A 12,706-nucleotide genomic window follows, 5' to 3' on the forward strand; every position below is an offset into this window, starting at 1 on the left:
ACACTCTAGTGGGAAGTTAGCTGGCTTCTCATCATCCCGGAATGAACGATTCTGGCTCAATTGCACTTTATAAGGAATTTTAAGCAATGATCTTCTCCAACCCTAATTTAAGGAACATAGAAGTTCCACTCTTTCACTGGAGTCCTCCCTGAGTGTGAAATGGAGAAATGACAATCCCAGTGGATGGCTATTTGTTGTAAATACTACTTCATCAGCTGGAAACGGCGCAAAAATTGAAGTACCCATGTTGCTATTCTGAGGACATTCCGAAGCCCAACGTCCCCTTGCTGCAAGGTTTCCATTTCTATCCTCCCCATCCCCCTTCAGATGCACTCACAGATGAATAAAAGATGGGAAACAGGAAGATTGCCAAGAGTCCTGGTTACTATGGCAGCAAGTAAATGAAATGCCAAAGCGTGTGAAACAGATCGCAAGAGCAGGAATCAGGCGGACATCACCGAGCTCCCCGTCTCACTGACTGCTCTCCCTCTGCACAGTTCAGTGCCACAGGGCGCAGGGCAGACAACACCGGAATGACAAGACCAGGGGAGGGAAGAGTCAACAATGCACTTAGACAATAGAGACAAAAGGTTGATAAGAAAACTCTACGTAGGTCCTGTGTCTAAACACGGACAAGGTTCAGCAAAAGTATCGGTTAGTTGACACAGTTAAAAAAAAGTTTTTAAAATTATGCCCTGATAGAATGACAAACATGGGCTTTGGCAAGAGACACATTTGCTACTTTGCTGAACAACACACCAAAAGCGTGTCCATCGACTAGGGAGGAAGGCACCTAAGGGACTGCACTACCCTGAAGAGGAGGGGTATAAAAACACAAAGGAATTACAGGAATAAATACATCCATCAAAAGTCAGTTACTTTCTTAGATTTCACGTGTGAGATCATGTGGTGTCTGTCGTTCTGTGCCTGGCTTATTTCACTTAACATAATGTTCTCTAGGTTCATCCATGTTGTCACAAATGACAGGATTTTGTTCTTTTTAAGGCTGACTAGTATTCTACTATTCTACAGATACCACATTTTCTTTATCCATTCACCCACTGATGGACACTTAGGTTGATTGCATATCTCAGCTGCTGTGACTAGTGCTGCATATACTGACTTCATTCCCTTTAGCTTTGACACCAGAGGTGGGACTGCTGGATCATACAGTAGTTCTATTTCTAGTATTTTGAGGAACCCCCATCCTGTCTTCCATATGGTTGCACTAATTTACCAGCAGTGTGTAAGGGTTCCTTTTTCTCCACATCCTTGCCAACACTTATCTTTTGTCTTTTTGATAACAGCCGTCCCGACAGGTAAGACAGGATACCTCAGTGTGGTTTTGATTTGCATTTCCCTGAATTATGTTAAGTGAAACAAGCCAGGCAAAGAAAGACAAACAGCACATCATCTCACTCATACGTGAAATTTCAAAAAGTTGATCTCACAGACGTAGAGAGCAGAATGGTCGTCTCCAGAGGCTTAGGTGGCTAGGGTGGAGGGGGGCTGGGAGATGTTAGTCACATATAGTTAGACAGGAGGAATATTTTTTAAAGTGTCCACACCGGCATCTATTGTTTTTGGACTTTTTAATCAAAGCCATTCTAACTGGGGGAAAAAAATGTCCGGAATAGGCAAATATATAGAGACAGAAAGTAGGTAAGAAAGTAACTGAGTGACTCTGCCTGCGGTGGGGGGTGGGGAGAAATGGGCCGTGACTTCAAATGGTCATGGACCTTCTTTTCTGGGTGACAAAAATGTTCTAAATTTATTGTGGGGATGGCTGCACAACTCTGAACTAAAAACTACTGGATTGCACACTTCAAATGGGTGAATTTTATATATAAATTACATCTCAATAAAGCTGTCTTAAAAAAAAAAAAAGATGCAGCGACTTTCTGGCAGTGCACCTTTCCTCTGTAATCCATGTATCTCTCTCATTCCACATACATCTTGCAAGTGTGTAATTGTTTAGGAGTCCCCTTCCCCGAACTAACCTCTCCAAGGTTGCCTCTTACTCATCTTTGCTAGATGCTGGAGATGCAAAGAACCTAGCATGTAGTACATGTTCAACTAAATCCAGATTCAGAAAAGCTACAATAAACTTCTGGGAACTGAGTCAGCAAGCCGATGTAAACAGGATTTTACCAGGGTCTACCTTATGGAGTGACAGTGAGATTTCAGATTAGAATTGGAAGGGGAGCAAACCCAAGGGAATGGCGGTCCTCATTTTGCTGTATTTCTCTCTCATTACTATAGTCGAACATCAGCAGTGTCTACCCTGGAGGACTGAATTCAACTTGGAGGCCACATACGAAAAGGGGCCTCAACTACCTCAAAGTTACCCAGAAAAGAACAAAAGACCAAGACGGTAAAGGGTCTGAAACCCATGTCCTATGCTGCCCACCCCTGACGATAGAGAAAGTTAAGCCTGATTCTGAGACTTAAGAATACATTTATCTTCAATATTCACTTTCAAATAAAGAAAACATTTCAGAGGCAGAACTTGGGAGTAAAAGCCAGAGACAGATTTGGGGTAAGAAAACTACTTAAAATGATAACTTTCTGAAAGTGGAAAGAGCATTCTTGGAGGTGGGGGGCTGATAATGTTCTATTTTTTATGGGTGGCGGTTACATCTCACCATTCGTAAAATCCTGTTTGCCAATTTGCCTACTTGCTAAAATTTATTTGCAACCCCCAAATCCACACTCCCAGCAAGTTCACAGCCATTTCTAGACAGGCGCCCATGCAGAGTGGTGGTAAATCTGAGTCGCCGATTGAGCGTGTTCCCAGCTGAGGCAGAACAAGGCAACACTGGGCCTTTTTGTTTTGGCTCTCATACTATAAACAAGTGTCCTTTTCGCAGTCTACTTAGTGCCATGTTTTTCACATTTGTGCGCTTTCTGGTGGTGATTTCACCGTTTAAGATGGCTCCTAAGCGCAATGATCAAGTGCTGTGTTCCTAAGCACAAGGCCGTGATGTACCTTAGGGAGAAAAAACGTGTTAGATAAGCTTCATTCAGGCTTGAGTTTTATTTAGTGCTGTTGGTCTTGAGCTCAATGTTAACGAATCAACAATGTATAGTAAATATGGTGTCTTTAAACAGAAACACACAGAAAACAAAGTTATATATTGATCAGTTGACAAAAACGATGTGACCAAAGGCTCAAAGGAAAACTGACCATTTGGCCAAGGAGCAATGACTCAGTATTCACTAATTCAGTGTTCCAGGTGAATTTATAGAACCCACCTACCATGAATGATGATAATTAACTGTACTCACTACACTGAACATCTGTGTTGTTGGGTAGACTGAGTATTTAAATAAATATCATACTAAAAATGCTTTGATGGGCCAGGCACAGTGGCTCACGCCTATAATCCTAGCACTTTGGGAGGCTAAGGCAGGAGGATCACTTGAGCCCAGGAGTTTGCGGTTGCAGTGAGCTCTAGGAGCCACTGCACTCTAGCCAGGGCAACACAGCAGGACACTTTCTGGGCAGGGGGGAGCAAACTTTGATGGGTGGGATTCGTGCATTGTACAAAAGAAATCAACTATACAGCTTCTAGGCCCTCTTTGAAGTGTGAATAATCTTCATAGTTTTGCACTTAGAAATAGGCAGAATTTTAAGACTCCAACTGTGCTTCTCGTAGTCAACGTGTTCTTTCAGAGAAGGGCAGAAATGAGCAAAAGGCTCTGAAATTTCAACCTTCAAGGCTAAGTGAAGAGTGGACACCAGGACTTTCAGGCAAGGTGAAGGATGCAACACAAGCATCTAATTGTGTGCCCTCCTGAAAACCTACTAGAAACTACTGTAAAGGGATTTTTTTTTAAGCTTTACTGAGGTACAATTGACAAATAAAAACTGTATATATTCAAGGTGTACAACGTGATGCTTTGATAAATATATATACTATGCTGGGTTTTCTTTTCCAGGTACAACCCTGCAAGAATGTGGGAGACAGAAAAGAAGGAACAACAGCAATAAAATTTTGGAAGAAAGGAAGTAGATGGAGAAAAGCAACAGTAAGAAAATCAAGAACTGATCATATCAACGCAGGCTCCTCTGAAAATGGCGGTGAAGTGAGACTAAGATAAAAACAGAAGCAGTCGAAAGTTTAAGGAGTAGCTGGATGCCTAGATGCATAAATATGCATCTGGAGGTTATTCTCCAGAGTAGAAAAAAGAGAAGGAAGTCTCTGGATTGCAGGACACACGCACAGCTGTGGGGGTAACTGCACCAAAAAGAGATTAAGAAAAAAATACAGACTGTATGCTGGGGACCCTGCACTCTTTCTCCGTTTGGCTGTCAGAATTATGGCACAAGAACTTTCACCCTTCAGTTAAAGAACTTTCTTCAGGGAACTTGACCTGTTTTAAAGACACCACAGGACTTTTCCAACAAACAGCCAGGCTGTGCAGACCCAGCCATGATGCCGGCACTCTCCACCCACACATTCCGCTCATTTTTTGCTCACCCCATTAAATACAAGCAGACAACCAAGGATCAGCACACATCAGAGAAAAGCCTTTAAAATGAAAAACACAAACAGAAAAAACTATCTTGGAGCATACAATGCGGGAGAAGACGACTACAGTATCTTCAGAGATCAGAAGATAGAGCATTATGAGACAAGAACGAGCGGCTATAAAAAAGAAAGATTCAGGGAATAAAAGAGGTCTTAAAATTAAAAACCTGATAGAAACTTTTAAAAAATTCTCAATAGTTTAGAAACACCCCTAGGACGGGCAAAAAGAGATAAAAAAGAGAAGACTTACAAAACTAAGTGTACCATTCCAGGAAGTCCAAGAGCTTAACAAAAGGTGTTCCACAGCGGAGAAAGCAGAGGACAATTATGAGACGCCAAACCGAAAGAGCCCACTGAAGGCCAGCTACAGGGAAAGAAAAGGCACATTAACTGTGAAATTTCAAAACAGTGACTAGAAGCTAGAAAATATGGTCTTATGCTTCCAAAGTTCTCAAGAAAAGTGATTTGCAACCTAGAATTCTAAATTCAGCCAAATTTTCAAACAAATATGAAGTAAAATAAAGACTTTCTGACATGAAAAAAAATTTTTTTAATTACAAGGCAGTTGTAGGATTGGGAAAAATGAGTTGTGTCAGTATTATCAGCAGATTTCTCACTGTTGGAGAAGGGAGATATGAACATAGAATGGGGGTAAGGCTAAAAGGAGGCCCGTGGTGCTGGGTTATAATGGGAGGCATCTGTGGACAGCACGTGTTGCTTAACAACGGAGACACGTTCTAAGAAATGCATCATTAGGTGATTGTGTTGCTGTGTGATCATAATGTGTACTTACACAAACCCAGACGGCACAGCCTACTGCACACCTAGGCCTGTTGCTCCTAAGCTACAAATCTGTACAGATACAGATGTTACTGTACGGAATACTGTAGGAAACTGTAACACAGTGGTAAGTATTTGTGTATCTAAACATATCAAAACAGAAAAGGTACAGTAAAAATATGGCAAAAAACATCTACCTGTTGTAAAGGACACTTCCCATAAATGAGCCTACAGGACTAGCAACTGCTCTGGGTTAGTCAGTGAATGAATGAGACAGCCTAGGACATTACCATGCACTTTTATAAGACTGGCAGCACAGAAGGGTGGTTTGTTTACACCAGCATCACCACAAACTCATAGTTCAGTATTGTGCTATGACACTACAACGTCACTAGGCAACAGAAACTTTTCAGCTCCATTATGATCTTACGGATGCACCATCACATATGCAGTCCGTCGCTGACCGAAACAGCGCTGTGTGGTGCATGACTGTGTATGAATTTCCTAGCTGTCTACACTGAAAGGGCCCAGAAGTCAGGACACCCCTGCAGGAATGCGCACACCCAGACCAATCCCCAGACTGGGGCAGAGAAAGGATAAGCTGGGCCCGGAACGCCTTGTGTTGGAAAGTAAGAAGCGCTCAAAAATTGACAGGAACATGTCACAAAGGACAAAGAACTACTCTGAGAGGGGTTCCACCAGCCAAATCTGCAAACGATTGAGCAAAATAATGACTGTAATGGATTATATCCTACAGAACAGAATAATCCATGAGTTCGTACAAATAAACGGGAAAAAGGGAAGTTCTTGAGTTTGGTATGCTCCCCCCAAAAGAACTGAGAAAATGAGCCATCATAGTAGTAACTGAAGCAAGAATTATCTATGGATGCTAAAACTAGGGATTCAAGTCTGGTGAGAAATAGGTTATATAATCTGTCTCCCCACAAATTACTTGTTACCAAAGGGAAAAATAGTAACTTGGCAGTGGAGAAACCTGGTGGACACGACAATGACCAGCTATCAAAGTTGATGTCAATAATAATGCGAAAACATATCACTTGCCTCCTAATATGAAGCTTTGAGCACACTACCATCACTTATGTTATATTCCCGACAAAAATGCATAGCCTGAATCTCATCATGAGGAAACAGATAAAAACAAACTGGGGAAGGACATTCACAAAATGGTCTGTATTACTTGAAAAATGTCAACACCATGAAAAACAGCCAAGGAATCGCCACAGATTAAAGGAGATGAGACATAAAAGCTAAATGCAATGAACTGGCTTTTGAAAGTTTGAAAAATAATAATAAAGCTTATAAACACATTACTGGAACCAGCAACATTTGAGTATCTTTGGATTAAAAATCACTTACTTTTCAGCGTTTGATAATTATGAGCGACTATCCGTAAGAAATATACCCCAAAATGCTTAGGAGGTAAAGGGGAATGATGCCTGCAAATGGTTCTCTCAAATGGTTCAGAAAAAACGTATATGATTGGAAAGGACAAATGTGACAACAGGTTAACTATCAGTCAGTCTGGATGAATATGATTCCTAAATTCTTCACTCTATTCTTATAACTTTCCTGTAATCTGAAATTATTTCAAAATTAGAAGTGAAAAAACCAAGAATATTTTAATTCACTCAGTGTTTTACATATACTCAGCAGGGTAAATGCTCTGGACACCATTCAGGAGCCAAGAGAAAAAGAAACTGAGGTAAACCCTCTTCAACTCTGACACACAAAACACTACAAATTTTGGTGGGTAGACACATGTTCATACTGAAAATACTCAGTCACAGAAATATAAATTTTTCATTTTATTCAAAGTTGGTACAGAATTGCTAACATTTCCATAAAATAATTACTATACTTCAGTTACAGGACAAAATACCACAGAAAGGAATATACTTTGCAAGAAATGCAGTTCATCTTAAGTTTCCAAATACTTTTGAAGGCTAATGCAGCAGCTGGCAAAATAACACACAGTACACAAAGAACAGTGTATTTTACAGAGTCAGTAATGAAAACTGACAGCTCTTTAGCAGATATGCTTCATTTTTTTCATTTGTTTTAAACAATAACACTTTTTAAAAACACATTAAACCAAGATCATACATGTCTACAATTTTAAAAATCAGATTGTACACAGTAAGTTAGAACAGTCAAGTTAGAATGTCATGAATGATTAACAATGTTAAATCTACAATTTCAATCATATTCCTTGGTTTACACCAAATTCTACTTTCTGCTTGTACCTAAAACTTTGTACAATGAGATGGATCCGATTAGTCACATCTTAAAATTAAAAAAGCTGTGGACAATGAAGAGTAAATTGAAATCAGTTTACAATTCAAAAAACTCATCAATAACAAAATTAATGTTTATCAACTTCATTTATAATCACATTTGGTCTACAATGCCTAACAGACTAAAATGATACAGGTACACGATACACACCCCCAGTGCACTGACTGGTCTCTTACAGAAAATCTGAACAAAGCATAACAGGCAGGACACTGGGAAAAACATTTTTCTATGTAGACATCTTTAAAAATGCATTAATACTTATATATCAAAATTACTAGATAAAAGCAGCAGTATTCTGCTGACATTTGGCTTAAAAATGAATTAATGAATGAAGCAATTTCACAGGATATTATTAGAAAAGGAATTGGTTTTCTTCTTGAAGAAGACTACTAACTTTTGCACAGCAACTATTTTTGATATCCGTCTTATCAAAAAAGAAAAAAAAAGCACTGAGAAGCATAACACAGTTCATATGTGATTGCCAACATAGGTCTGGACAACAGAAAATGGGATGTCCACACAAAGAATGGGTAAATCCCTGCTCTATTTCTGAACTCTGCTGGCAATCTATAAACTGAAGCAATACGGTAGGGGAAGCAGGGAACAGATTCCACACCATTATCTGACACTAACATAATATGTCATTATTAAAAAAAATAAAGCTTTTGCATTTTAACAACCCCACAGAAAAGTCCATGAGCAAAAGACTTGATCTGTTTGCCACTCAAGAGTTAGAGATCTCACAGTGAAATTAGAAAATTCTAATTATACATATTTACACCGCTAGGACTACTTTTCACCTAGGCTAATTAAAGCGTTTTTCATGGAATTATAAATGAAAGATATTTCTGCCAAATACCTTAAGAAAGCAATCTTTCTTAAAGTTCTTATAAACTATTTAAATTTAAAAACATTTAAAGGTACAGAATACATAATATATGGGATTAACAGGTTATAACTGCTCTGCATTATCACATATTGCTAAGCCAAGGATGTTCCTCAAACAACTTCTTTTTCCTGCATTTCTGGCACTCCTCTTTCCCCTCATTCCCCCAAGGCTGAGATTTCACATTCTCAAATAATGTAGATACACATCTGGCTAGCTTTTTGCTGGAGGAAGGAATTTCTCCCTCAAAATGTTCAGGTTTTAACCCCTCTAAAACATATCACATTAGTCTACAACCGCTATCATCTTCGTTCTAGACATTTTAGAGTTGACAAAGTCTTTCCCGAAAAAGATAAATATACAAAATCGAAAAGAGTAGGAACAAAGATAGTCACTTCTCTTCCATTCCATGAATTTTATCTTTTGCTATATGGGCAAAATTTAAGACAAAGATATTTATTCAGGCTTGATAATAGGGACTCTTCAGAGGAAGCGAGGGGTAGGATAAGCGCCATGCCAACTGGAAGAAAAAACACATTATTCTCTTCTTTTGCACGCACATTCACAGATTTCATCTCATCTAGTCCTGAAGAGGGTAATGGGACAAGTAAAAGAATCCTTTAGACTCCTAGTGCCACTGTGAAAAGCAAAGTAGTTCATTTGGCAAATCTGTTTCAGAATTAGTTTGATGCTCAGAACACCTGGACCAAATTCTCCTCTATTAAAATGAAGCAGTCAGGAATACAGGGACAAAAAAAGGTAACTTCATCTCTCACATACAAACCTACACAAAAATTAACAAGTGGTATTAATATTTGCCCTATGAAAGTGTGAATTTCTCCATGTTTGGGGGCATTGCTGATGAGAGGTAACATTTCCTACAGATTTAAGATTTAAAAAAAAAAAAACAACTCCAATGACTCTACAGCTTAAAGCAAAAGTGTGTCACCTGTTCCACTCACCAAAAACCAAGGCATCTATCCCTGTTTCTTTAGTTCCAGATTGTGGGAAAGAGCCCACAGACCCCATTTTAGCTAGTAACCCCAAAATAAAATTGCAGCATTGACATTTGTATTCTCTCCCTCCACCAAATTATTACTTTTAACATTTAGGACCCAAAACTTAGATACCATATTGTCTTGGGCTTTCAAAACTGTATCCTCATAACAACTCTGAGACAAACACCTTGCTGGGTTTTATGGCTGGCACTTGTGGGATACAGAGAATACTACTACTTTTGTGCTTTCTACATGTGGATACATACATGTGTGAACACAATTTTGTGCTTTCTATGGACTTTAGCTTTTTCTCTGTCATGGAATATAAACTGTTGTAACTCATCTGTTCTCAGATACACCTATCAAACCTACAGTGGAAGAACAACAAAATTAAAATAATATCACAGAATATAAGTAAAATTTTTATTATGGATATACAAGAAACAAAGACAAATAAATAACATTTAGGCTGCAACACAAATATAGAGCTACCTGGTTTCACTGAACCTAAATAAAGGCCACATATAAAGGATGTAAATATAATGGTTTTTGTTTTTTGTTTTTTTTTTAACTTCCTTCACTAGTTATAACAAAAATTAAGAAGAGAAATAACAAATAAGAAAGGGAAAGGTGCAAACTAGCAGAGTCAATACTGGCAACCAGAAGGCACTAATTCAAACGTATAAATTTCAAAACCTGGTTACAGTATGGAATACCATATATACTGGCCTTTGTCAATTTGGAATTTCAATAATAGCAATAAGCCTAGTTTCAGTTTCCATTTATTACACAACAAAAATGTGAGTTATTAACGAACATTCCACTTACAGAAGTCTAGGCTACACTGATAACCTTAAAAATTACCTAGACTAGCTTGTCCGAAAGCAATAAAACAAAGTAAACACTCTAATACCTCTTCATCCAGCAGCATTAGAGAACAGAGTGAATTTACCAAGATAAATTAGGCTGTGGATCTCTACTGTCAACTTGTGCTATTGTTAAAAAATCAGTGTAATATGTATTTCCCTTATTGCAGAGTTCACTGAACGTAAACCATCTTGAAGAGGGGAGGGCTTCACTATCACGAGCAACAACTACGGTACAGTGCTTTTCCAAGGACAGCAAAACCACTGCTCCTACACTAAGAAGAATCTCAGACCACTGTGCTTTATCTTGACTTGCTCTCCAGCTGTTCACTTTATTCGAGCATCCCTCGTTTCAAACATGCTGTGAATCCAAGTAAACAAATTTAAGAGTGGTTACACAAGGTAAGGTTATTGGTTTAAGTCAACAGCCTCAGATTATATATGGTACTCCCCTAAAAAGTAAAGTGCATGAGATTAGTAATGATACAGATACAGCAAATCCTATTTTTCAGTAAAAGACTATATGCCAATGGTTACAGGTGTTGGTTACCAGATAAATGGGGTGCTTACCCCAAAATAAAAAACTAAATCCCAACTTTTATGAAGGAATTGAGATGGAAACATAACACAAATTACATCAATTCTCACAACATTCCTTTAAAGGTGAATCAGTAGTTTAAAGCCTTATTTCCAGCACTGGAGAGAGAGAAGTTTAAATAAAAATATTTATATGACTAAGTGAATTATGGTGTGGGACTCAGCATGGGCAAAGCCTATTAATTACTTTGAACCTCAGCTAAATCTCTCCCAGGAGTCAAAGCAGCTGAACAGCCAGAGTATTCCAGCAGAGGGGAGAGTTTGACAAAAACATTCCAAATTAAGAGAAGTGACTTTAAATGGAGGAAAAGGGATTTGCAGCCCTGAGTTAAGTCAACCAAATCTAGTAAAATCAAAAGATTACTTCCAGCTTCATACCTACTACTAGTATGAAAGGGTTTAAGGGTTTCTCTATATGCCAAATTTTTACCTTTACTTACTACAGGAACAAGTCCTTTTGTCTTCAAAACAAAACTCCATTGCCTCTCTGCACCCTGACACCATCATTCCAAAGGGACTAGTATGAATTTTCACTGTTGCTCTCTCCATGTCTGAAAACAGAGTTCTGAGAATAAGATACTGATGAACTATTAGTGATTTTAATATTAGTCAACACAAAGTCTGAGAAAATCATCCTCAAGAATTAACATTTTAAGCTAAAAGAAATTTAGTGTATTTAAACTGCATTTAAGGAATCATTATTTAGATCTAAGTCCTCAATACTGGGGCAAAACGGCACTCTCGCACACTACAATATGCCTGAAAGTGAACCAAGCTGACTAAAGATCAAAATAAGAATCCGGTAAGTGTTGAAAGAAGTAAGTGAAAAACTAAAAAAGCAGGAATGTGAAGGAAGACAAAGAGAAAGACCAGTCTCTCTGAATGGGAAGCAGGTATACACACAGAGAAATGTATCTCATTTGTAAAGTCTGCTCAGCCTGATACCAACATTGAAATGACTTAAGCAACCTAGCACCTGGCTAATGAGAATCTTATGGATACTAAACCCTAAAAGCATTTTTCTACTAAATTATCACTATCAAATAGCCATTTTAAATCTCTAATGTGTTAAAAGATTTGCACTTTACAATACTTAACATCAAACCAGGGTTTACCAAGCTGGATCTTATTCACTGATACCCTAATTTATAATGAGGGAGGGGTTTAAACTAGCTGAGAGCCAAGATGCTTCAAGTTCTAGAATCCAATTAGTATGATTCTACATCTGTGGATTTTAAGCTAAGTTTGTCTTTTAACAACTTATTAATGTCTGTATCATCCAGGTTCATGTCAGCATCTCAGTTTTTCTGATTTCTTGGGAAAATTTTGGCCTGGCAAGTCACTGTAGTCACATAATTTAACAGGAATGGTCTTGTATACATCTTCTCTCAACCCAAACCTAGGGATTGGTGAGGTGTCACCACTGGATACCCATGTGGTTCCTTTCTAGTCATCACATCTCAGATGAAAATGAGACAGGCGCAAAGAACAAGGGACTGAGTAAGCCTAACGCTGCCAAGTGGGAACACGGAAGGACCTAACCTTCTATAGCTAACAACACAGCTGGTTTATCTGGTGGTGAAGAATAACCCCTAGACTACACCAAATGTGTTCAAAGAGAGAGGGAAGAGCCATGTAACTGGACAGACAAAAAAGCCTCGGACTGCAAATACATAAACTAAAAGACTAATTGCCCTGACAAGACTTTTAACCCCTTGCTCAGCCTCA

General features: G+C 38.6%; 1 protein-coding gene across 1 annotated transcript in view; it reads right to left on the reverse strand.

The window, feature by feature from the left end:
• The window catches only part of MRPS6 (mitochondrial ribosomal protein S6), a 125,605-nt gene that overhangs the window by 24,025 nt on the left and 88,874 nt on the right, over positions 1–12,706 (reverse strand).

The sequence above is a fragment of the Propithecus coquereli genome, unplaced genomic scaffold, assembly GCF_000956105.1.
Source record: "Propithecus coquereli isolate 6110/MARCELLA unplaced genomic scaffold, Pcoq_1.0 Scaffold54, whole genome shotgun sequence".
NCBI lineage: Eukaryota > Metazoa > Chordata > Mammalia > Primates > Indriidae > Propithecus > Propithecus coquereli.